The following is a 21174-nucleotide window of genomic DNA, read 5'->3' on the forward strand; positions in this document are numbered from 1 at the left end:
AGCTTTCGCGTGTTAGGCAAACGTGATAACCACTACACTACAGAAACCAGCCGCTGGCCAAACAGACAGTCTGCCGTTCGGGTCATGGTGGACAGTGACATGGCACTTCGACATTACGGAGAACCCAAACAGCCTGGAGGGGCAGCCACGGCTTGACGCGGATCATAATAGGACTTCAAGCAATGACGTTCGTGCAAACGGCCTAGGTCCAGCTTCCGCCCGCTGTGGCGTTGGTGGTATAGTGGTGAGCATAGCTGCCTTCCAAGCAGTTGACCCGGGTTCGATTCCCGGCCAACGCATTCACTTTAAAACACGTTTCTCCAACAGCTGCCACGGTTTGCGAAGCGAATTGTTTTGCAAATCTACATAGCGCAAGAAAATCACCTTTCTCCCCGTCGGGGAATCGAACCCCGGTCTTCCGCGTGACAGGCGGAGATACTGTCCACTATACTAACGAGGACGACTGCGCAGGGCCAGTGGGGCTGTGGGAGAACCACCACTACGAAAGCATGGACGACACTTTGAACGAATTCCTTTAGGCTGCACTTAGTCCTGTTTTTTTTCTTTTGATATCAGCTAAAATTGGCCAAATCCTAAGACCTTGAAAATAAAAGCCACAGAGGTCAAGACGAGGATTAAACGGCTAGCAAAGAGAAGAGACGCGCCTTGTGTTTCTGCCCGGCATCGATCCGGGGACCTTTCGCGTGTGAGGCGAACGTGATAACCACTACACTACAGAAACCAGCCGCTGAGCAAACAGACAGTCTCCCGTTCGGCTCATGGTGGACAGTCACATGGCACTTCGACATTCCGGAGAACCCAAACAGACTGGAGGGGCAGCCGCATTGCTTTTATTTGGAAAATAAAAGCCACACAAGTCAAGACGAGGATTAAACAGGTAGCAAAGAGAAGAGACGCTAATCCTGGCTTTAGTAAGCCTTGCGTTTCCGCCCGGCATCGATCCGGGGAGCTTTCGCGTGTTAGGCAAACGTGATAACCACTACACTACAGAAACCAGCCGCTGGCCAAACAGACAGTCTGCCGTTCGGGTCATGGTGGACAGTGACATGGCACTTCGACATTACGGAGAACCCAAACAGCCTGGAGGGGCAGCCACGGCTTGACGCGGATCATAATAGGACTTCAAGCAATGACGTTCGTGCAAACGGCCTAGGTCCAGCTTCCGCCCGCTGTGGCGTTGGTGGTATAGTGGTGAGCATAGCTGCCTTCCAAGCAGTTGACCCGGGTTCGATTCCCGGCCAACGCATTCACTTTAAAACACGTTTCTCCAACAGCTGCCACGGTTTGCGAAGCGAATTGTTTTGCAAATCTACATAGCGCAAGAAAATCACCTTTCTCCCCGTCGGGGAATCGAACCCCGGTCTTCCGCGTGACAGGCGGAGATACTGTCCACTATACTAACGAGGACGACTGCGCAGGGCCAGTGGGGCTGTGGGAGAACCACCACTACGAAAGCATGGACGACACTTTGAACGAATTCCTTTAGGCTGCACTTAGTCCTGTTTTTTTTCTTCTGATATCAGCTAAAATTGGCCAAATCCTAAGACCTTGAAAATAAAAGCCACAGAGGTCAAGACGAGGATTAAACGGCTAGCAAAGAGAAGAGACGCGCCTTGTGTTTCTGCCCGGCATCGATCCGGGGACCTTTCGCGTGTGAGGCGAACGTGATAACCACTACACTACAGAAACCAGCCGCTGAGCAAACAGACAGTCTCCCGTTCGGCTCATGGTGGACAGTCACATGGCACTTCGACATTCCGGAGAACCCAAACAGACTGGAGGGGCAGCCGCATTGCTTTTATTTGGAAAATAAAAGCCACACAAGTCAAGACGAGGATTAAACAGGTAGCAAAGAGAAGAGACGCTAATCCTGGCTTTAGTAAGCCTTGCGTTTCCGCCCGGCATCGATCCGGGGAGCTTTCGCGTGTTAGGCAAACGTGATAACCACTACACTACAGAAACCAGCCGCTGGCCAAACAGACAGTCTGCCGTTCGGGTCATGGTGGACAGTGACATGGCACTTCGACATTACGGAGAACCCAAACAGCCTGGAGGGGCAGCCACGGCTTGACGAGGATCATAATAGGACTTCAAGCAATGACGTTCGTGCAAACGGCCTAGGTCCAGCTTCCGCCCGCTGTGGCGTTGGTGGTATAGTGGTGAGCATAGCTGCCTTCCAAGCAGTTGACCCGGGTTCGATTCCCGGCCAACGCATTCACTTTAAAACACGTTTCTCCAACAGCTGCCACGGTTTGCGAAGCGAATTGTTTTGCAAATCTACATAGCGCAAGAAAATCACCTTTCTCCCCGTCGGGGAATCGAACCCCGGTCTTCCGCGTGACAGGCGGAGATACTGTCCACTATACTAACGAGGACGACTGCGCAGGGCCAGTGGGGCTGTGGGAGAACCACCACTACGAAAGCATGGACGACACTTTGAACGAATTCCTTTAGGCTGCACTTAGTCCTGTTTTTTTTCTTTTGATATCAGCTAAAATTGGCCAAATCCTAAGACCTTGAAAATAAAAGCCACAGAGGTCAAGACGAGGATTAAACGGCTAGCAAAGAGAAGAGACGCGCCTTGTGTTTCTGCCCGGCATCGATCCGGGGACCTTTCGCGTGTGAGGCGAACGTGATAACCACTACACTACAGAAACCAGCCGCTGAGCAAACAGACAGTCTCCCGTTCGGCTCATGGTGGACAGTCACATGGCACTTCGACATTCCGGAGAACCCAAACAGACTGGAGGGGCAGCCGCATTGCTTTTATTTGGAAAATAAAAGCCACACAAGTCAAGACGAGGATTAAACAGGTAGCAAAGAGAAGAGACGCTAATCCTGGCTTTAGTAAGCCTTGCGTTTCCGCCCGGCATCGATCCGGGGAGCTTTCGCGTGTTAGGCAAACGTGATAACCACTACACTACAGAAACCAGCCGCTGGCCAAACAGACAGTCTGCCGTTCGGGTCATGGTGGACAGTGACATGGCACTTCGACATTACGGAGAACCCAAACAGCCTGGAGGGGCAGCCACGGCTTGACGCGGATCATAATAGGACTTCAAGCAATGACGTTCGTGCAAACGGCCTAGGTCCAGCTTCCGCCCGCTGTGGCGTTGGTGGTATAGTGGTGAGCATAGCTGCCTTCCAAGCAGTTGACCCGGGTTCGATTCCCGGCCAACGCATTCACTTTAAAACACGTTTCTCCAACAGCTGCCACGGTTTGCGAAGCGAATTGTTTTGCAAATCTACATAGCGCAAGAAAATCACCTTTCTCCCCGTCGGGGAATCGAACCCCGGTCTTCCGCGTGACAGGCGGAGATACTGTCCACTATACTAACGAGGACGACTGCGCAGGGCCAGTGGGGCTGTGGGAGAACCACCACTACGAAAGCATGGACGACACTTTGAACGAATTCCTTTAGGCTGCACTTAGTCCTGTTTTTTTTCTTCTGATATCAGCTAAAATTGGCCAAATCCTAAGACCTTGAAAATAAAAGCCACAGAGGTCAAGACGAGGATTAAACGGCTAGCAAAGAGAAGAGACGCGCCTTGTGTTTCTGCCCGGCATCGATCCGGGGACCTTTCGCGTGTGAGGCGAACGTGATAACCACTACACTACAGAAACCAGCCGCTGAGCAAACAGACAGTCTCCCGTTCGGCTCATGGTGGACAGTCACATGGCACTTCGACATTCCGGAGAACCCAAACAGACTGGAGGGGCAGCCGCATTGCTTTTATTTGGAAAATAAAAGCCACACAAGTCAAGACGAGGATTAAACAGGTAGCAAAGAGAAGAGACGCTAATCCTGGCTTTAGTAAGCCTTGCGTTTCCGCCCGGCATCGATCCGGGGAGCTTTCGCGTGTTAGGCAAACGTGATAACCACTACACTACAGAAACCAGCCGCTGGCCAAACAGACAGTCTGCCGTTCGGGTCATGGTGGACAGTGACATGGCACTTCGACATTACGGAGAACCCAAACAGCCTGGAGGGGCAGCCACGGCTTGACGCGGATCATATTAGGACTTCAAGCAATGACGTTCGTGCAAACGGCCTAGGTCCAGCTTCCGCCCGCTGTGGCGTTGGTGGTATAGTGGTGAGCATAGCTGCCTTCCAAGCAGTTGACCCGGGTTCGATTCCCGGCCAACGCATTCACTTTAAAACACGTTTCTCCAACAGCTGCCACGGTTTGCGAAGCGAATTGTTTTGCAAATCTACATAGCGCAAGAAAATCACCTTTCTCCCCGTCGGGGAATCGAACCCCGGTCTTCCGCGTGACAGGCGGAGATACTGTCCACTATACTAACGAGGACGACTGCGCAGGGCCAGTGGGGCTGTGGGAGAACCACCACTACGAAAGCATGGACGACACTTTGAACGAATTCCTTTAGGCTGCACTTAGTCCTGTTTTTTTTCTTTTGATATCAGCTAAAATTGGCCAAATCCTAAGACCTTGAAAATAAAAGCCACAGAGGTCAAGACGAGGATTAAACGGCTAGCAAAGAGAAGAGACGCGCCTTGTGTTTCTGCCCGGCATCGATCCGGGGACCTTTCGCGTGTGAGGCGAACGTGATAACCACTACACTACAGAAACCAGCCGCTGAGCAAACAGACAGTCTCCCGTTCGGCTCATGGTGGACAGTCACATGGCACTTCGACATTCCGGAGAACCCAAACAGACTGGAGGGGCAGCCGCATTGCTTTTATTTGGAAAATAAAAGCCACACAAGTCAAGACGAGGATTAAACAGGTAGCAAAGAGAAGAGACGCTAATCCTGGCTTTAGTAAGCCTTGCGTTTCCGCCCGGCATCGATCCGGGGAGCTTTCGCGTGTTAGGCAAACGTGATAACCACTACACTACAGAAACCAGCCGCTGGCCAAACAGACAGTCTGCCGTTCGGGTCATGGTGGACAGTGACATGGCACTTCGACATTACGGAGAACCCAAACAGCCTGGAGGGGCAGCCACGGCTTGACGCGGATCATAATAGGACTTCAAGCAATGACGTTCGTGCAAACGGCCTAGGTCCAGCTTCCGCCCGCTGTGGCGTTGGTGGTATAGTGGTGAGCATAGCTGCCTTCCAAGCAGTTGACCCGGGTTCGATTCCCGGCCAACGCATTCACTTTAAAACACGTTTCTCCAACAGCTGCCACGGTTTGCGAAGCGAATTGTTTTGCAAATCTACATAGCGCAAGAAAATCACCTTTCTCCCCGTCGGGGAATCGAACCCCGGTCTTCCGCGTGACAGGCGGAGATACTGTCCACTATACTAACGAGGACGACTGCGCAGGGCCAGTGGGGCTGTGGGAGAACCACCACTACGAAAGCATGGACGACACTTTGAACGAATTCCTTTAGGCTGCACTTAGTCCTGTTTTTTTTCTTTTGATATCAGCTAAAATTGGCCAAATCCTAAGACCTTGAAAATAAAAGCCACAGAGGTCAAGACGAGGATTAAACGGCTAGCAAAGAGAAGAGACGCGCCTTGTGTTTCTGCCCGGCATCGATCCGGGGACCTTTCGCGTGTGAGGCGAACGTGATAACCACTACACTACAGAAACCAGCCGCTGAGCAAACAGACAGTCTCCCGTTCGGCTCATGGTGGACAGTCACATGGCACTTCGACATTCCGGAGAACCCAAACAGACTGGAGGGGCAGCCGCATTGCTTTTATTTGGAAAATAAAAGCCACACAAGTCAAGACGAGGATTAAACAGGTAGCAAAGAGAAGAGACGCTAATCCTGGCTTTAGTAAGCCTTGCGTTTCCGCCCGGCATCGATCCGGGGAGCTTTCGCGTGTTAGGCAAACGTGATAACCACTACACTACAGAAACCAGCCGCTGGCCAAACAGACAGTCTGCCGTTCGGGTCATGGTGGACAGTGACATGGCACTTCGACATTACGGAGAACCCAAACAGCCTGGAGGGGCAGCCACGGCTTGACGCGGATCATAATAGGACTTCAAGCAATGACGTTCGTGCAAACGGCCTAGGTCCAGCTTCCGCCCGCTGTGGCGTTGGTGGTATAGTGGTGAGCATAGCTGCCTTCCAAGCAGTTGACCCGGGTTCGATTCCCGGCCAACGCATTCACTTTAAAACACGTTTCTCCAACAGCTGCCACGGTTTGCGAAGCGAATTGTTTTGCAAATCTACATAGCGCAAGAAAATCACCTTTCTCCCCGTCGGGGAATCGAACCCCGGTCTTCCGCGTGACAGGCGGAGATACTGTCCACTATACTAACGAGGACGACTGCGCAGGGCCAGTGGGGCTGTGGGAGAACCACCACTACGAAAGCATGGACGACACTTTGAACGAATTCCTTTAGGCTGCACTTAGTCCTGTTTTTTTTCTTCTGATATCAGCTAAAATTGGCCAAATCCTAAGACCTTGAAAATAAAAGCCACAGAGGTCAAGACGAGGATTAAACGGCTAGCAAAGAGAAGAGACGCGCCTTGTGTTTCTGCCCGGCATCGATCCGGGGACCTTTCGCGTGTGAGGCGAACGTGATAACCACTACACTACAGAAACCAGCCGCTGAGCAAACAGACAGTCTCCCGTTCGGCTCATGGTGGACAGTCACATGGCACTTCGACATTCCGGAGAACCCAAACAGACTGGAGGGGCAGCCGCATTGCTTTTATTTGGAAAATAAAAGCCACACAAGTCAAGACGAGGATTAAACAGGTAGCAAAGAGAAGAGACGCTAATCCTGGCTTTAGTAAGCCTTGCGTTTCCGCCCGGCATCGATCCGGGGAGCTTTCGCGTGTTAGGCAAACGTGATAACCACTACACTACAGAAACCAGCCGCTGGCCAAACAGACAGTCTGCCGTTCGGGTCATGGTGGACAGTGACATGGCACTTCGACATTACGGAGAACCCAAACAGCCTGGAGGGGCAGCCACGGCTTGACGAGGATCATAATAGGACTTCAAGCAATGACGTTCGTGCAAACGGCCTAGGTCCAGCTTCCGCCCGCTGTGGCGTTGGTGGTATAGTGGTGAGCGTAGCTGCCTTCCAAGCAGTTGACCCGGGTTCGATTCCCGGCCAACGCATTCACTTTAAAACACGTTTCTCCAACAGCTGCCACGGTTTGCGAAGCGAATTGTTTTGCAAATCTACATAGCGCAAGAAAATCACCTTTCTCCCCGTCGGGGAATCGAACCCCGGTCTTCCGCGTGACAGGCGGAGATACTGTCCACTATACTAACGAGGACGACTGCGCAGGGCCAGTGGGGCTGTGGGAGAACCACCACTACGAAAGCATGGACGACACTTTGAACGAATTCCTTTAGGCTGCACTTAGTCCTGTTTTTTTTCTTTTGATATCAGCTAAAATTGGCCAAATCCTAAGACCTTGAAAATAAAAGCCACAGAGGTCAAGACGAGGATTAAACGGCTAGCAAAGAGAAGAGACGCGCCTTGTGTTTCTGCCCGGCATCGATCCGGGGACCTTTCGCGTGTGAGGCGAACGTGATAACCACTACACTACAGAAACCAGCCGCTGAGCAAACAGACAGTCTCCCGTTCGGCTCATGGTGGACAGTCACATGGCACTTCGACATTCCGGAGAACCCAAACAGACTGGAGGGGCAGCCGCATTGCTTTTATTTGGAAAATAAAAGCCACACAAGTCAAGACGAGGATTAAACAGGTAGCAAAGAGAAGAGACGCTAATCCTGGCTTTAGTAAGCCTTGCGTTTCCGCCCGGCATCGATCCGGGGAGCTTTCGCGTGTTAGGCAAACGTGATAACCACTACACTACAGAAACCAGCCGCTGGCCAAACAGACAGTCTGCCGTTCGGGTCATGGTGGACAGTGACATGGCACTTCGACATTACGGAGAACCCAAACAGCCTGGAGGGGCAGCCACGGCTTGACGCGGATCATAATAGGACTTCAAGCAATGACGTTCGTGCAAACGGCCTAGGTCCAGCTTCCGCCCGCTGTGGCGTTGGTGGTATAGTGGTGAGCATAGCTGCCTTCCAAGCAGTTGACCCGGGTTCGATTCCCGGCCAACGCATTCACTTTAAAACACGTTTCTCCAACAGCTGCCACGGTTTGCGAAGCGAATTGTTTTGCAAATCTACATAGCGCAAGAAAATCACCTTTCTCCCCGTCGGGGAATCGAACCCCGGTCTTCCGCGTGACAGGCGGAGATACTGTCCACTATACTAACGAGGACGACTGCGCAGGGCCAGTGGGGCTGTGGGAGAACCACCACTACGAAAGCATGGACGACACTTTGAACGAATTCCTTTAGGCTGCACTTAGTCCTGTTTTTTTTCTTCTGATATCAGCTAAAATTGGCCAAATCCTAAGACCTTGAAAATAAAAGCCACAGAGGTCAAGACGAGGATTAAACGGCTAGCAAAGAGAAGAGACGCGCCTTGTGTTTCTGCCTGGCATCGATCCGGGGACCTTTCGCGTGTGAGGCGAACGTGATAACCACTACACTACAGAAACCAGCCGCTGAGCAAACAGACAGTCTCCCGTTCGGCTCATGGTGGACAGTCACATGGCACTTCGACATTCCGGAGAACCCAAACAGACTGGAGGGGCAGCCGCATTGCTTTTATTTGGAAAATAAAAGCCACACAAGTCAAGACGAGGATTAAACAGGTAGCAAAGAGAAGAGACGCTAATCCTGGCTTTAGTAAGCCTTGCGTTTCCGCCCGGCATCGATCCGGGGAGCTTTCGCGTGTTAGGCAAACGTGATAACCACTACACTACAGAAACCAGCCGCTGGCCAAACAGACAGTCTGCCGTTCGGGTCATGGTGGACAGTGACATGGCACTTCGACATTACGGAGAACCCAAACAGCCTGGAGGGGCAGCCACGGCTTGACGCGGATCATAATAGGACTTCAAGCAATGACGTTCGTGCAAACGGCCTAGGTCCAGCTTCCGCCCGCTGTGGCGTTGGTGGTATAGTGGTGAGCATAGCTGCCTTCCAAGCAGTTGACCCGGGTTCGATTCCCGGCCAACGCATTCACTTTAAAACACGTTTCTCCAACAGCTGCCACGGTTTGCGAAGCGAATTGTTTTGCAAATCTACATAGCGCAAGAAAATCACCTTTCTCCCCGTCGGGGAATCGAACCCCGGTCTTCCGCGTGACAGGCGGAGATACTGTCCACTATACTAACGAGGACGACTGCGCAGGGCCAGTGGGGCTGTGGGAGAACCACCACTACGAAAGCATGGACGACACTTTGAACGAATTCCTTTAGGCTGCACTTAGTCCTGTTTTTTTTCTTCTGATATCAGCTAAAATTGGCCAAATCCTAAGACCTTGAAAATAAAAGCCACAGAGGTCAAGACGAGGATTAAACGGCTAGCAAAGAGAAGAGACGCGCCTTGTGTTTCTGCCCGGCATCGATCCGGGGACCTTTCGCGTGTGAGGCGAACGTGATAACCACTACACTACAGAAACCAGCCGCTGAGCAAACAGACAGTCTCCCGTTCGGCTCATGGTGGACAGTCACATGGCACTTCGACATTCCGGAGAACCCAAACAGACTGGAGGGGCAGCCGCATTGCTTTTATTTGGAAAATAAAAGCCACACAAGTCAAGACGAGGATTAAACAGGTAGCAAAGAGAAGAGACGCTAATCCTGGCTTTAGTAAGCCTTGCGTTTCCGCCCGGCATCGATCCGGGGAGCTTTCGCGTGTTAGGCAAACGTGATAACCACTACACTACAGAAACCAGCCGCTGGCCAGACAGACAGTCTGCCGTTCGGGTCATGGTGGACAGTGACATGGCACTTCGACATTACGGAGAACCCAAACAGCCTGGAGGGGCAGCCACGGCTTGACGCGGATCATAATAGGACTTCAAGCAATGACGTTCGTGCAAACGGCCTAGGTCCAGCTTCCGCCCGCTGTGGCGTTGGTGGTATAGTGGTGAGCGTAGCTGCCTTCCAAGCAGTTGACCCGGGTTCGATTCCCGGCCAACGCATTCACTTTAAAACACGTTTCTCCAACAGCTGCCACGGTTTGCGAAGCGAATTGTTTTGCAAATCTACATAGCGCAAGAAAATCACCCTTTCTCCCCGTCGGGGAATCGAACCCCGGTCTTCCGCGTGACAGGCGGAGATACTGTCCACTATACTAACGAGGACGACTGCGCAGGGCCAGTGGGGCTGTGGGAGAACCACCACTACGAAAGCATGGACGACACTTTGAACGAATTCCTTTAGGCTGCACTTAGTCCTGTTTTTTTTCTTTTGATATCAGCTAAAATTGGCCAAATCCTAAGACCTTGAAAATAAAAGCCACAGAGGTCAAGACGAGGATTAAACGGCTAGCAAAGAGAAGAGACGCGCCTTGTGTTTCTGCCCGGCATCGATCCGGGGACCTTTCGCGTGTGAGGCGAACGTGATAACCACTACACTACAGAAACCAGCCGCTGAGCAAACAGACAGTCTCCCGTTCGGCTCATGGTGGACAGTCACATGGCACTTCGACATTCCGGAGAACCCAAACAGACTGGAGGGGCAGCCGCATTGCTTTTATTTGGAAAATAAAAGCCACACAAGTCAAGACGAGGATTAAACAGGTAGCAAAGAGAAGAGACGCTAATCCTGGCTTTAGTAAGCCTTGCGTTTCCGCCCGGCATCGATCCGGGGAGCTTTCGCGTGTTAGGCAAACGTGATAACCACTACACTACAGAAACCAGCCGCTGGCCAGACAGACAGTCTGCCGTTCGGGTCATGGTGGACAGTGACATGGCACTTCGACATTACGGAGAACCCAAACAGCCTGGAGGGGCAGCCACGGCTTGACGCGGATCATAATAGGACTTCAAGCAATGACGTTCGTGCAAACGGCCTAGGTCCAGCTTCCGCCCGCTGTGGCGTTGGTGGTATAGTGGTGAGCGTAGCTGCCTTCCAAGCAGTTGACCCGGGTTCGATTCCCGGCCAACGCATTCACTTTAAAACACGTTTCTCCAACAGCTGCCACGGTTTGCGAAGCGAATTGTTTTGCAAATCTACATAGCGCAAGAAAATCACCCTTTCTCCCCGTCGGGGAATCGAACCCCGGTCTTCCGCGTGACAGGCGGAGATACTGTCCACTATACTAACGAGGACGACTGCGCAGGGCCAGTGGGGCTGTGGGAGAACCACCACTACGAAAGCATGGACGACACTTTGAACGAATTCCTTTAGGCTGCACTTAGTCCTGTTTTTTTTCTTCTGATATCAGCTAAAATTGGCCAAATCCTAAGACCTTGAAAATAAAAGCCACAGAGGTCAAGACGAGGATTAAACGGCTAGCAAAGAGAAGAGAGGCGCCTTGTGTTTCTGCCCGGCATCGATCCGGGGACCTTTCGCGTGTGAGGCGAACGTGATAACCACTACACTACAGAAACCAGCCGCTGAGCAAACAGACAGTCTCCCGTTCGGCTCATGGTGGACAGTCACATGGCACTTCGACATTCCGGAGAACCCAAACAGACTGGAGGGGCAGCCGCATTGCTTTTATTTGGAAAATAAAAGCCACACAAGTCAAGACGAGGATTAAACAGGTAGCAAAGAGAAGAGACGCTAATCCTGGCTTTAGTAAGCCTTGCGTTTCCGCCCGGCATCGATCCGGGGAGCTTTCGCGTGTTAGGCAAACGTGATAACCACTACACTACAGAAACCAGCCGCTGGCCAGACAGACAGTCTGCCGTTCGGGTCATGGTGGACAGTGACATGGCACTTCGACATTACGGAGAACCCAAACAGCCTGGAGGGGCAGCCACGGCTTGACGCGGATCATAATAGGACTTCAAGCAATGACGTTCGTGCAAACGGCCTAGGTCCAGCTTCCGCCCGCTGTGGCGTTGGTGGTATAGTGGTGAGCATAGCTGCCTTCCAAGCAGTTGACCCGGGTTCGATTCCCGGCCAACGCATTCACTTTAAAACACGTTTCTCCAACAGCTGCCACGGTTTGCGAAGCGAATTGTTTTGCAAATCTACATAGCGCAAGAAAATCACCTTTCTCCCCGTCGGGGAATCGAACCCCGGTCTTCCGCGTGACAGGCGGAGATACTGTCCACTATACTAACGAGGACGACTGCGCAGGGCCAGTGGGGCTGTGGGAGAACCACCACTACGAAAGCATGGACGACACTTTGAACGAATTCCTTTAGGCTGCACTTAGTCCTGTTTTTTTTCTTCTGATATCAGCTAAAATTGGCCAAATCCTAAGACCTTGAAAATAAAAGCCACAGAGGTCAAGACGAGGATTAAACGGCTAGCAAAGAGAAGAGACGCGCCTTGTGTTTCTGCCCGGCATCGATCCGGGGACCTTTCGCGTGTGAGGCGAACGTGATAACCACTACACTACAGAAACCAGCCGCTGAGCAAACAGACAGTCTCCCGTTCGGCTCATGGTGGACAGTCACATGGCACTTCGACATTCCGGAGAACCCAAACAGACTGGAGGGGCAGCCGCATTGCTTTTATTTGGAAAATAAAAGCCACACAAGTCAAGACGAGGATTAAACAGGTAGCAAAGAGAAGAGACGCTAATCCTGGCTTTAGTAAGCCTTGCGTTTCCGCCCGGCATCGATCCGGGGAGCTTTCGCGTGTTAGGCAAACGTGATAACCACTACACTACAGAAACCAGCCGCTGGCCAGACAGACAGTCTGCCGTTCGGGTCATGGTGGACAGTGACATGGCACTTCGACATTACGGAGAACCCAAACAGCCTGGAGGGGCAGCCACGGCTTGACGCGGATCATAATAGGACTTCAAGCAATGACGTTCGTGCAAACGGCCTAGGTCCAGCTTCCGCCCGCTGTGGCGTTGGTGGTATAGTGGTGAGCGTAGCTGCCTTCCAAGCAGTTGACCCGGGTTCGATTCCCGGCCAACGCATTCACTTTAAAACACGTTTCTCCAACAGCTGCCACGGTTTGCGAAGCGAATTGTTTTGCAAATCTACATAGCGCAAGAAAATCACCCTTTCTCCCCGTCGGGGAATCGAACCCCGGTCTTCCGCGTGACAGGCGGAGATACTGTCCACTATACTAACGAGGACGACTGCGCAGGGCCAGTAGGGCTGTGGGAGAACCACCACTACGAAAGCATGGACGACACTTTGAACGAATTCCTTTAGGCTGCACTTAGTCCTGTTTTTTTTCTTTTGATATCAGCTAAAATTGGCCAAATCCTAAGACCTTGAAAATAAAAGCCACAGAGGTCAAGACGAGGATTAAACGGCTAGCAAAGAGAAGAGACGCGCCTTGTGTTTCTGCCCGGCATCGATCCGGGGACCTTTCGCGTGTGAGGCGAACGTGATAACCACTACACTACAGAAACCAGCCGCTGAGCAAACAGACAGTCTCCCGTTCGGCTCATGGTGGACAGTCACATGGCACTTCGACATTCCGGAGAACCCAAACAGACTGGAGGGGCAGCCGCATTGCTTTTATTTGGAAAATAAAAGCCACACAAGTCAAGACGAGGATTAAACAGGTAGCAAAGAGAAGAGACGCTAATCCTGGCTTTAGTAAGCCTTGCGTTTCCGCCCGGCATCGATCCGGGGAGCTTTCGCGTGTTAGGCAAACGTGATAACCACTACACTACAGAAACCAGCCGCTGGCCAGACAGACAGTCTGCCGTTCGGGTCATGGTGGACAGTGACATGGCACTTCGACATTACGGAGAACCCAAACAGCCTGGAGGGGCAGCCACGGCTTGACGCGGATCATAATAGGACTTCAAGCAATGACGTTCGTGCAAACGGCCTAGGTCCAGCTTCCGCCCGCTGTGGCGTTGGTGGTATAGTGGTGAGCGTAGCTGCCTTCCAAGCAGTTGACCCGGGTTCGATTCCCGGCCAACGCATTCACTTTAAAACACGTTTCTCCAACAGCTGCCACGGTTTGCGAAGCGAATTGTTTTGCAAATCTACATAGCGCAAGAAAATCACCCTTTCTCCCCGTCGGGGAATCGAACCCCGGTCTTCCGCGTGACAGGCGGAGATACTGTCCACTATACTAACGAGGACGACTGCGCAGGGCCAGTGGGGCTGTGGGAGAACCACCACTACGAAAGCATGGACGACACTTTGAACGAATTCCTTTAGGCTGCACTTAGTCCTGTTTTTTTTCTTCTGATATCAGCTAAAATTGGCCAAATCCTAAGACCTTGAAAATAAAAGCCACAGAGGTCAAGACGAGGATTAAACGGCTAGCAAAGAGAAGAGAGGCGCCTTGTGTTTCTGCCCGGCATCGATCCGGGGACCTTTCGCGTGTGAGGCGAACGTGATAACCACTACACTACAGAAACCAGCCGCTGAGCAAACAGACAGTCTCCCGTTCGGCTCATGGTGGACAGTCACATGGCACTTCGACATTCCGGAGAACCCAAACAGACTGGAGGGGCAGCCGCATTGCTTTTATTTGGAAAATAAAAGCCACACAAGTCAAGACGAGGATTAAACAGGTAGCAAAGAGAAGAGACGCTAATCCTGGCTTTAGTAAGCCTTGCGTTTCCGCCCGGCATCGATCCGGGGAGCTTTCGCGTGTTAGGCAAACGTGATAACCACTACACTACAGAAACCAGCCGCTGGCCAGACAGACAGTCTGCCGTTCGGGTCATGGTGGACAGTGACATGGCACTTCGACATTACGGAGAACCCAAACAGCCTGGAGGGGCAGCCACGGCTTGACGCGGATCATAATAGGACTTCAAGCAATGACGTTCGTGCAAACGGCCTAGGTCCAGCTTCCGCCCGCTGTGGCGTTGGTGGTATAGTGGTGAGCGTAGCTGCCTTCCAAGCAGTTGACCCGGGTTCGATTCCCGGCCAACGCATTCACTTTAAAACACGTTTCTCCAACAGCTGCCACGGTTTGCGAAGCGAATTGTTTTGCAAATCTACATAGCGCAAGAAAATCACCCTTTCTCCCCGTCGGGGAATCGAACCCCGGTCTTCCGCGTGACAGGCGGAGATACTGTCCACTATACTAACGAGGACGACTGCGCAGGGCCAGTGGGGCTGTGGGAGAACCACCACTACGAAAGCATGGACGACACTTTGAACGAATTCCTTTAGGCTGCACTTAGTCCTGTTTTTTTTCTTTTGATATCAGCTAAAATTGGCCAAATCCTAAGACCTTGAAAATAAAAGCCACAGAGGTCAAGACGAGGATTAAACGGCTAGCAAAGAGAAGAGACGCGCCTTGTGTTTCTGCCCGGCATCGATCCGGGGACCTTTCGCGTGTGAGGCGAACGTGATAACCACTACACTACAGAAACCAGCCGCTGAGCAAACAGACAGTCTCCCGTTCGGCTCATGGTGGACAGTCACATGGCACTTCGACATTCCGGAGAACCCAAACAGACTGGAGGGGCAGCCGCATTGCTTTTATTTGGAAAATAAAAGCCACACAAGTCAAGACGAGGATTAAACAGGTAGCAAAGAGAAGAGACGCTAATCCTGGCTTTAGTAAGCCTTGCGTTTCCGCCCGGCATCGATCCGGGGAGCTTTCGCGTGTTAGGCAAACGTGATAACCACTACACTACAGAAACCAGCCGCTGGCCAGACAGACAGTCTGCCGTTCGGGTCATGGTGGACAGTGACATGGCACTTCGACATTACGGAGAACCCAAACAGCCTGGAGGGGCAGCCACGGCTTGACGCGGATCATAATAGGACTTCAAGCAATGACGTTCGTGCAAACGGCCTAGGTCCAGCTTCCGCCCGCTGTGGCGTTGGTGGTATAGTGGTGAGCGTAGCTGCCTTCCAAGCAGTTGACCCGGGTTCGATTCCCGGCCAACGCATTCACTTTAAAACACGTTTCTCCAACAGCTGCCACGGTTTGCGAAGCGAATTGTTTTGCAAATCTACATAGCGCAAGAAAATCACCCTTTCTCCCCGTCGGGGAATCGAACCCCGGTCTTCCGCGTGACAGGCGGAGATACTGTCCACTATACTAACGAGGACGACTGCGCAGGGCCAGTGGGGCTGTGGGAGAACCACCACTACGAAAGCATGGACGACACTTTGAACGAATTCCTTTAGGCTGCACTTAGTCCTGTTTTTTTTCTTTTGATATCAGCTAAAATTGGCCAAATCCTAAGACCTTGAAAATAAAAGCCACAGAGGTCAAGACGAGGATTAAACGGCTAGCAAAGAGAAGAGACGCGCCTTGTGTTTCTGCCCGGCATCGATCCGGGGACCTTTCGCGTGTGAGGCGAACGTGATAACCACTACACTACAGAAACCAGCCGCTGAGCAAACAGACAGTCTCCCGTTCGGCTCATGGTGGACAGTCACATGGCACTTCGACATTCCGGAGAACCCAAACAGACTGGAGGGGCAGCCGCATTGCTTTTATTTGGAAAATAAAAGCCACACAAGTCAAGACGAGGATTAAACAGGTAGCAAAGAGAAGAGACGCTAATCCTGGCTTTAGTAAGCCTTGCGTTTCCGCCCGGCATCGATCCGGGGAGCTTTCGCGTGTTAGGCAAACGTGATAACCACTACACTACAGAAACCAGCCGCTGGCCAGACAGACAGTCTGCCGTTCGGGTCATGGTGGACAGTGACATGGCACTTCGACATTACGGAGAACCCAAACAGCCTGGAGGGGCAGCCACGGCTTGACGCGGATCATAATAGGACTTCAAGCAATGACGTTCGTGCAAACGGCCTAGGTCCAGCTTCCGCCCGCTGTGGCGTTGGTGGTATAGTGGTGAGCGTAGCTGCCTTCCAAGCAGTTGACCCGGGTTCGATTCCCGGCCAACGCATTCACTTTAAAACACGTTTCTCCAACAGCTGCCACGGTTTGCGAAGCGAATTGTTTTGCAAATCTACATAGCGCAAGAAAATCACCCTTTCTCCCCGTCGGGGAATCGAACCCCGGTCTTCCGCGTGACAGGCGGAGATACTGTCCACTATACTAACGAGGACGACTGCGCAGGGCCAGTGGGGCTGTGGGAGAACCACCACTACGAAAGCATGGACGACACTTTGAACGAATTCCTTTAGGCTGCACTTAGTCCTGTTTTTTTTCTTCTGATATCAGCTAAAATTGGCCAAATCCTAAGACCTTGAAAATAAAAGCCACAGAGGTCAAGACGAGGATTAAACGGCTAGCAAAGAGAAGAGAGGCGCCTTGTGTTTCTGCCCGGCATCGATCCGGGGACCTTTCGCGTGTGAGGCGAACGTGATAACCACTACACTACAGAAACCAGCCGCTGAGCAAACAGACAGTCTCCCGTTCGGCTCATGGTGGACAGTCACATGGCACTTCGACATTCCGGAGAACCCAAACAGACTGGAGGGGCAGCCGCATTGCTTTTATTTGGAAAATAAAAGCCACACAAGTCAAGACGAGGATTAAACAGGTAGCAAAGAGAAGAGACGCTAATCCTGGCTTTAGTAAGCCTTGCGTTTCCGCCCGGCATCGATCCGGGGAGCTTTCGCGTGTTAGGCAAACGTGATAACCACTACACTACAGAAACCAGCCGCTGGCCAGACAGACAGTCTGCCGTTCGGGTCATGGTGGACAGTGACATGGCACTTCGACATTACGGAGAACCCAAACAGCCTGGAGGGGCAGCCACGGCTTGACGCGGATCATAATAGGACTTCAAGCAATGACGTTCGTGCAAACGGCCTAGGTCCAGCTTCCGCCCGCTGTGGCGTTGGTGGTATAGTGGTGAGCGTAGCTGCCTTCCAAGCAGTTGACCCGGGTTCGATTCCCGGCCAACGCATTCACTTTAAAACACGTTTCTCCAACAGCTGCCACGGTTTGCGAAGCGAATTGTTTTGCAAATCTACATAGCGCAAGAAAATCACCCTTTCTCCCCGTCGGGGAATCGAACCCCGGTCTTCCGCGTGACAGGCGGAGATACTGTCCACTATACTAACGAGGACGACTGCGCAGGGCCAGTGGGGCTGTGGGAGAACCACCACTACGAAAGCATGGACGACACTTTGAACGAATTCCTTTAGGCTGCACTTAGTCCTGTTTTTTTTCTTTTGATATCAGCTAAAATTGGCCAAATCCTAAGACCTTGAAAATAAAAGCCACAGAGGTCAAGACGAGGATTAAACGGCTAGCAAAGAGAAGAGACGCGCCTTGTGTTTCTGCCCGGCATCGATCCGGGGACCTTTCGCGTGTGAGGCGAACGTGATAACCACTACACTACAGAAACCAGCCGCTGAGCAAACAGACAGTCTCCCGTTCGGCTCATGGTGGACAGTCACATGGCACTTCGACATTCCGGAGAACCCAAACAGACTGGAGGGGCAGCCGCATTGCTTTTATTTGGAAAATAAAAGCCACACAAGTCAAGACGAGGATTAAACAGGTAGCAAAGAGAAGAGACGCTAATCCTGGCTTTAGTAAGCCTTGCGTTTCCGCCCGGCATCGATCCGGGGAGCTTTCGCGTGTTAGGCAAACGTGATAACCACTACACTACAGAAACCAGCCGCTGGCCAGACAGACAGTCTGCCGTTCGGGTCATGGTGGACAGTGACATGGCACTTCGACATTACGGAGAACCCAAACAGCCTGGAGGGGCAGCCACGGCTTGACGCGGATCATAATAGGACTTCAAGCAATGACGTTCGTGCAAACGGCCTAGGTCCAGCTTCCGCCCGCTGTGGCGTTGGTGGTATAGTGGTGAGCGTAGCTGCCTTCCAAGCAGTTGACCCGGGTTCGATTCCCGGCCAACGCATTCACTTTAAAACACGTTTCTCCAACAGCTGCCACGGTTTGCGAAGCGAATTGTTTTGCAAATCTACATAGCGCAAGAAAATCACCCTTTCTCCCCGTCGGGGAATCGAACCCCGGTCTTCCGCGTGACAGGCGGAGATACTGTCCACTATACTAACGAGGACGACTGCGCAGGGCCAGTGGGGCTGTGGGAGAACCACCACTACGAAAGCATGGACGACACTTTGAACGAATTCCTTTAGGCTGCACTTAGTCCTGTTTTTTTTCTTTTGATATCAGCTAAAATTGGCCAAATCCTAAGACCTTGAAAATAAAAGCCACAGAGGTCAAGACGAGGATTAAACGGCTAGCAAAGAGAAGAGACGCGCCTTGTGTTTCTGCCCGGCATCGATCCGGGGACCTTTCGCGTGTGAGGCGAACGTGATAACCACTACACTACAGAAACCAGCCGCTGAGCAAACAGACAGTCTCCCGTTCGGCTCATGGTGGACAGTCACATGGCACTTCGACATTCCGGAGAACCCAAACAGACTGGAGGGGCAGCCGCATTGCTTTTATTTGGAAAATAAAAGCCACACAAGTCAAGACGAGGATTAAACAGGTAGCAAAGAGAAGAGACGCTAATCCTGGCTTTAGTAAGCCTTGCGTTTCCGCCCGGCATCGATCCGGGGAGCTTTCGCGTGTTAGGCAAACGTGATAACCACTACACTACAGAAACCAGCCGCTGGCCAGACAGACAGTCTGCCGTTCGGGTCATGGTGGACAGTGACATGGCACTTCGACATTACGGAGAACCCAAACAGCCTGGAGGGGCAGCCACGGCTTGACGCGGATCATAATAGGACTTCAAGCAATGACGTTCGTGCAAACGGCCTAGGTCCAGCTTCCGCCCGCTGTGGCGTTGGTGGTATAGTGGTGAGCGTAGCTGCCTTCCAAGCAGTTGACCCGGGTTCGATTCCCGGCCAACGCATTCACTTTAAAACACGTTTCTCCAACAGCTGCCACGGTTTGCGAAGCGAATTGTTTTGCAAATCTACATAGCGCAAGAAAATCACCCTTTCTCCCCGTCGGGGAATCGAACCCCGGTCTTCCGCGTGACAGGCGGAGATACTGTCCACTATACTAACGAGGACGACTGCGCAGGGCCAGTGGGGCTGTGGGAGAACCACCACTACGAAAGCATGGACGACACTTTGAACGAATTCCTTTAGGCTGCACTTAGTCCTGTTTTTTTTCTTTTGATATCAGCTAAAATTGGCCAAATCCTAAGACCTTGAAAATAAAAGCCACAGAGGTCAAGACGAGGATTAAACGGCTAGCAAAGAGAAGAGACGCGCCTTGTGTTTCTGCCCGGCATCGATCCGGGGACCTTTCGCGTGTGAGGCGAACGTGATAACCACTACACTACAGAAACCAGCCGCTGAGCAAACAGACAGTCTCCCGTTCGGCTCATGGTGGACAGTCACATGGCACTTCGACATTCCGGAGAACCCAAACAGACTGGAGGGGCAGCCGCATTGCTTTTATTTGGAAAATAAAAGCCACACAAGTCAAGACGAGGATTAAACAGGTAGCAAAGAGAAGAGACGCTAATCCTGGCTTTAGTAAGCCTTGCGTTTCCGCCCGGCATCGATCCGGGGAGCTTTCGCGTGTTAGGCAAACGTGATAACCACTACACTACAGAAACCAGCCGCTGGCCAGACAGACAGTCTGCCGTTCGGGTCATGGTGGACAGTGACATGGCACTTCGACATTACGGAGAACCCAAACAGCCTGGAGGGGCAGCCACGGCTTGACGCGGATCATAATAGGACTTCAAGCAATGACGTTCGTGCAAACGGCCTAGGTCCAGCTTCCGCCCGCTGTGGCGTTGGTGGTATAGTGGTGAGCGTAGCTGCCTTCCAAGCAGTTGACCCGGGTTCGATTCCCGGCCAACGCATTCACTTTAAAACACGTTTCTCCAACAGCTGCCACGGTTTGCGAAGCGAATTGTTTTGCAAATCTACATAGCGCAAGAAAATCACCCTTTCTCCCCGTCGGGGAATCGAACCCCGGTCTTCCGCGTGACAGGCGGAGATACTGTCCACTATACTAACGAGGACGACTGCGCAGGGCCAGTGGGGCTGTGGGAGAACCACCACTACGAAAGCATGGACGACACTTTGAACGAATTCCTTTAGGCTGCACTTAGTCCTGTTTTTTTTCTTCTGATATCAGCTAAAATTGGCCAAATCCTAAGACCTTGAAAATAAAAGCCACAGAGGTCAAGACGAGGATTAAACGGCTAGCAAAGAGAAGAGAGGCGCCTTGTGTTTCTGCCCGGCATCGATCCGGGGACCTTTCGCGTGTGAGGCGAACGTGATAACCACTACACTACAGAAACCAGCCGCTGAGCAAACAGACAGTCTCCCGTTCGGCTCATGGTGGACAGTCACATGGCACTTCGACATTCCGGAGAACCCAAACAGACTGGAGG

The 21174-nt window shown here is 52.1% G+C and overlaps 48 non-coding genes across 48 annotated transcripts; 22 read left to right on the forward strand and 26 right to left on the reverse strand.

Annotated features, from left to right (window-relative positions):
- The first annotated feature begins 227 nt into the window (after positions 1–227).
- trnag-ucc (transfer RNA glycine (anticodon UCC)) lies at positions 228–299 on the forward strand. Its single transcript has one exon. It is a non-coding gene; the product is annotated as a tRNA-Gly (tRNA).
- An 89-nt stretch (positions 300–388) lies between these two features.
- On the reverse strand, positions 389–460 carry trnad-guc (transfer RNA aspartic acid (anticodon GUC)). Its single transcript has one exon. It is a non-coding gene; the product is annotated as a tRNA-Asp (tRNA).
- A 209-nt stretch (positions 461–669) lies between these two features.
- Positions 670–742, reverse strand: trnav-cac (transfer RNA valine (anticodon CAC)). Its single transcript has one exon. It is a non-coding gene; the product is annotated as a tRNA-Val (tRNA).
- Positions 743–1195: 453 nt separating this feature from the next.
- trnag-ucc (transfer RNA glycine (anticodon UCC)) lies at positions 1196–1267 on the forward strand. The gene has a single exon. It is a non-coding gene; the product is annotated as a tRNA-Gly (tRNA).
- Positions 1268–1356: 89 nt separating this feature from the next.
- trnad-guc (transfer RNA aspartic acid (anticodon GUC)) lies at positions 1357–1428 on the reverse strand. The gene has a single exon. It is a non-coding gene; the product is annotated as a tRNA-Asp (tRNA).
- Positions 1429–1637: 209 nt separating this feature from the next.
- On the reverse strand, positions 1638–1710 carry trnav-cac (transfer RNA valine (anticodon CAC)). The gene has a single exon. It is a non-coding gene; the product is annotated as a tRNA-Val (tRNA).
- Positions 1711–2163: 453 nt separating this feature from the next.
- Positions 2164–2235, forward strand: trnag-ucc (transfer RNA glycine (anticodon UCC)). The gene has a single exon. It is a non-coding gene; the product is annotated as a tRNA-Gly (tRNA).
- Positions 2236–2324: 89 nt separating this feature from the next.
- On the reverse strand, positions 2325–2396 carry trnad-guc (transfer RNA aspartic acid (anticodon GUC)). The gene has a single exon. It is a non-coding gene; the product is annotated as a tRNA-Asp (tRNA).
- A 209-nt stretch (positions 2397–2605) lies between these two features.
- On the reverse strand, positions 2606–2678 carry trnav-cac (transfer RNA valine (anticodon CAC)). The gene has a single exon. It is a non-coding gene; the product is annotated as a tRNA-Val (tRNA).
- Positions 2679–3131: 453 nt separating this feature from the next.
- On the forward strand, positions 3132–3203 carry trnag-ucc (transfer RNA glycine (anticodon UCC)). The gene has a single exon. It is a non-coding gene; the product is annotated as a tRNA-Gly (tRNA).
- Positions 3204–3292: 89 nt separating this feature from the next.
- Positions 3293–3364, reverse strand: trnad-guc (transfer RNA aspartic acid (anticodon GUC)). Its single transcript has one exon. It is a non-coding gene; the product is annotated as a tRNA-Asp (tRNA).
- A 209-nt stretch (positions 3365–3573) lies between these two features.
- Positions 3574–3646, reverse strand: trnav-cac (transfer RNA valine (anticodon CAC)). Its single transcript has one exon. It is a non-coding gene; the product is annotated as a tRNA-Val (tRNA).
- A 453-nt stretch (positions 3647–4099) lies between these two features.
- Positions 4100–4171, forward strand: trnag-ucc (transfer RNA glycine (anticodon UCC)). Its single transcript has one exon. It is a non-coding gene; the product is annotated as a tRNA-Gly (tRNA).
- Positions 4172–4260: 89 nt separating this feature from the next.
- trnad-guc (transfer RNA aspartic acid (anticodon GUC)) lies at positions 4261–4332 on the reverse strand. Its single transcript has one exon. It is a non-coding gene; the product is annotated as a tRNA-Asp (tRNA).
- A 735-nt stretch (positions 4333–5067) lies between these two features.
- Positions 5068–5139, forward strand: trnag-ucc (transfer RNA glycine (anticodon UCC)). The gene has a single exon. It is a non-coding gene; the product is annotated as a tRNA-Gly (tRNA).
- An 89-nt stretch (positions 5140–5228) lies between these two features.
- trnad-guc (transfer RNA aspartic acid (anticodon GUC)) lies at positions 5229–5300 on the reverse strand. Its single transcript has one exon. It is a non-coding gene; the product is annotated as a tRNA-Asp (tRNA).
- A 735-nt stretch (positions 5301–6035) lies between these two features.
- Positions 6036–6107, forward strand: trnag-ucc (transfer RNA glycine (anticodon UCC)). Its single transcript has one exon. It is a non-coding gene; the product is annotated as a tRNA-Gly (tRNA).
- An 89-nt stretch (positions 6108–6196) lies between these two features.
- trnad-guc (transfer RNA aspartic acid (anticodon GUC)) lies at positions 6197–6268 on the reverse strand. Its single transcript has one exon. It is a non-coding gene; the product is annotated as a tRNA-Asp (tRNA).
- A 735-nt stretch (positions 6269–7003) lies between these two features.
- Positions 7004–7075, forward strand: trnag-ucc (transfer RNA glycine (anticodon UCC)). Its single transcript has one exon. It is a non-coding gene; the product is annotated as a tRNA-Gly (tRNA).
- An 89-nt stretch (positions 7076–7164) lies between these two features.
- On the reverse strand, positions 7165–7236 carry trnad-guc (transfer RNA aspartic acid (anticodon GUC)). Its single transcript has one exon. It is a non-coding gene; the product is annotated as a tRNA-Asp (tRNA).
- A 735-nt stretch (positions 7237–7971) lies between these two features.
- On the forward strand, positions 7972–8043 carry trnag-ucc (transfer RNA glycine (anticodon UCC)). Its single transcript has one exon. It is a non-coding gene; the product is annotated as a tRNA-Gly (tRNA).
- An 89-nt stretch (positions 8044–8132) lies between these two features.
- Positions 8133–8204, reverse strand: trnad-guc (transfer RNA aspartic acid (anticodon GUC)). The gene has a single exon. It is a non-coding gene; the product is annotated as a tRNA-Asp (tRNA).
- A 735-nt stretch (positions 8205–8939) lies between these two features.
- trnag-ucc (transfer RNA glycine (anticodon UCC)) lies at positions 8940–9011 on the forward strand. Its single transcript has one exon. It is a non-coding gene; the product is annotated as a tRNA-Gly (tRNA).
- Positions 9012–9100: 89 nt separating this feature from the next.
- trnad-guc (transfer RNA aspartic acid (anticodon GUC)) lies at positions 9101–9172 on the reverse strand. Its single transcript has one exon. It is a non-coding gene; the product is annotated as a tRNA-Asp (tRNA).
- Positions 9173–9907: 735 nt separating this feature from the next.
- Positions 9908–9979, forward strand: trnag-ucc (transfer RNA glycine (anticodon UCC)). The gene has a single exon. It is a non-coding gene; the product is annotated as a tRNA-Gly (tRNA).
- A 90-nt stretch (positions 9980–10069) lies between these two features.
- trnad-guc (transfer RNA aspartic acid (anticodon GUC)) lies at positions 10070–10141 on the reverse strand. The gene has a single exon. It is a non-coding gene; the product is annotated as a tRNA-Asp (tRNA).
- A 735-nt stretch (positions 10142–10876) lies between these two features.
- Positions 10877–10948, forward strand: trnag-ucc (transfer RNA glycine (anticodon UCC)). The gene has a single exon. It is a non-coding gene; the product is annotated as a tRNA-Gly (tRNA).
- Positions 10949–11038: 90 nt separating this feature from the next.
- On the reverse strand, positions 11039–11110 carry trnad-guc (transfer RNA aspartic acid (anticodon GUC)). The gene has a single exon. It is a non-coding gene; the product is annotated as a tRNA-Asp (tRNA).
- A 735-nt stretch (positions 11111–11845) lies between these two features.
- Positions 11846–11917, forward strand: trnag-ucc (transfer RNA glycine (anticodon UCC)). Its single transcript has one exon. It is a non-coding gene; the product is annotated as a tRNA-Gly (tRNA).
- An 89-nt stretch (positions 11918–12006) lies between these two features.
- trnad-guc (transfer RNA aspartic acid (anticodon GUC)) lies at positions 12007–12078 on the reverse strand. Its single transcript has one exon. It is a non-coding gene; the product is annotated as a tRNA-Asp (tRNA).
- A 735-nt stretch (positions 12079–12813) lies between these two features.
- Positions 12814–12885, forward strand: trnag-ucc (transfer RNA glycine (anticodon UCC)). The gene has a single exon. It is a non-coding gene; the product is annotated as a tRNA-Gly (tRNA).
- A 90-nt stretch (positions 12886–12975) lies between these two features.
- On the reverse strand, positions 12976–13047 carry trnad-guc (transfer RNA aspartic acid (anticodon GUC)). Its single transcript has one exon. It is a non-coding gene; the product is annotated as a tRNA-Asp (tRNA).
- A 735-nt stretch (positions 13048–13782) lies between these two features.
- On the forward strand, positions 13783–13854 carry trnag-ucc (transfer RNA glycine (anticodon UCC)). Its single transcript has one exon. It is a non-coding gene; the product is annotated as a tRNA-Gly (tRNA).
- Positions 13855–13944: 90 nt separating this feature from the next.
- On the reverse strand, positions 13945–14016 carry trnad-guc (transfer RNA aspartic acid (anticodon GUC)). The gene has a single exon. It is a non-coding gene; the product is annotated as a tRNA-Asp (tRNA).
- A 735-nt stretch (positions 14017–14751) lies between these two features.
- trnag-ucc (transfer RNA glycine (anticodon UCC)) lies at positions 14752–14823 on the forward strand. Its single transcript has one exon. It is a non-coding gene; the product is annotated as a tRNA-Gly (tRNA).
- A 90-nt stretch (positions 14824–14913) lies between these two features.
- On the reverse strand, positions 14914–14985 carry trnad-guc (transfer RNA aspartic acid (anticodon GUC)). Its single transcript has one exon. It is a non-coding gene; the product is annotated as a tRNA-Asp (tRNA).
- A 735-nt stretch (positions 14986–15720) lies between these two features.
- trnag-ucc (transfer RNA glycine (anticodon UCC)) lies at positions 15721–15792 on the forward strand. The gene has a single exon. It is a non-coding gene; the product is annotated as a tRNA-Gly (tRNA).
- A 90-nt stretch (positions 15793–15882) lies between these two features.
- Positions 15883–15954, reverse strand: trnad-guc (transfer RNA aspartic acid (anticodon GUC)). The gene has a single exon. It is a non-coding gene; the product is annotated as a tRNA-Asp (tRNA).
- A 735-nt stretch (positions 15955–16689) lies between these two features.
- Positions 16690–16761, forward strand: trnag-ucc (transfer RNA glycine (anticodon UCC)). Its single transcript has one exon. It is a non-coding gene; the product is annotated as a tRNA-Gly (tRNA).
- A 90-nt stretch (positions 16762–16851) lies between these two features.
- Positions 16852–16923, reverse strand: trnad-guc (transfer RNA aspartic acid (anticodon GUC)). The gene has a single exon. It is a non-coding gene; the product is annotated as a tRNA-Asp (tRNA).
- Positions 16924–17658: 735 nt separating this feature from the next.
- Positions 17659–17730, forward strand: trnag-ucc (transfer RNA glycine (anticodon UCC)). Its single transcript has one exon. It is a non-coding gene; the product is annotated as a tRNA-Gly (tRNA).
- A 90-nt stretch (positions 17731–17820) lies between these two features.
- On the reverse strand, positions 17821–17892 carry trnad-guc (transfer RNA aspartic acid (anticodon GUC)). The gene has a single exon. It is a non-coding gene; the product is annotated as a tRNA-Asp (tRNA).
- Positions 17893–18627: 735 nt separating this feature from the next.
- On the forward strand, positions 18628–18699 carry trnag-ucc (transfer RNA glycine (anticodon UCC)). The gene has a single exon. It is a non-coding gene; the product is annotated as a tRNA-Gly (tRNA).
- Positions 18700–18789: 90 nt separating this feature from the next.
- trnad-guc (transfer RNA aspartic acid (anticodon GUC)) lies at positions 18790–18861 on the reverse strand. Its single transcript has one exon. It is a non-coding gene; the product is annotated as a tRNA-Asp (tRNA).
- A 735-nt stretch (positions 18862–19596) lies between these two features.
- trnag-ucc (transfer RNA glycine (anticodon UCC)) lies at positions 19597–19668 on the forward strand. The gene has a single exon. It is a non-coding gene; the product is annotated as a tRNA-Gly (tRNA).
- A 90-nt stretch (positions 19669–19758) lies between these two features.
- On the reverse strand, positions 19759–19830 carry trnad-guc (transfer RNA aspartic acid (anticodon GUC)). The gene has a single exon. It is a non-coding gene; the product is annotated as a tRNA-Asp (tRNA).
- Positions 19831–20565: 735 nt separating this feature from the next.
- trnag-ucc (transfer RNA glycine (anticodon UCC)) lies at positions 20566–20637 on the forward strand. Its single transcript has one exon. It is a non-coding gene; the product is annotated as a tRNA-Gly (tRNA).
- Positions 20638–20727: 90 nt separating this feature from the next.
- Positions 20728–20799, reverse strand: trnad-guc (transfer RNA aspartic acid (anticodon GUC)). The gene has a single exon. It is a non-coding gene; the product is annotated as a tRNA-Asp (tRNA).
- Between the last annotated feature and the right edge of the window lie 375 nt (positions 20800–21174).

Source organism: Hoplias malabaricus, chromosome 15 (genome assembly GCF_029633855.1).
Source record: "Hoplias malabaricus isolate fHopMal1 chromosome 15, fHopMal1.hap1, whole genome shotgun sequence".
NCBI lineage: Eukaryota > Metazoa > Chordata > Actinopteri > Characiformes > Erythrinidae > Hoplias > Hoplias malabaricus.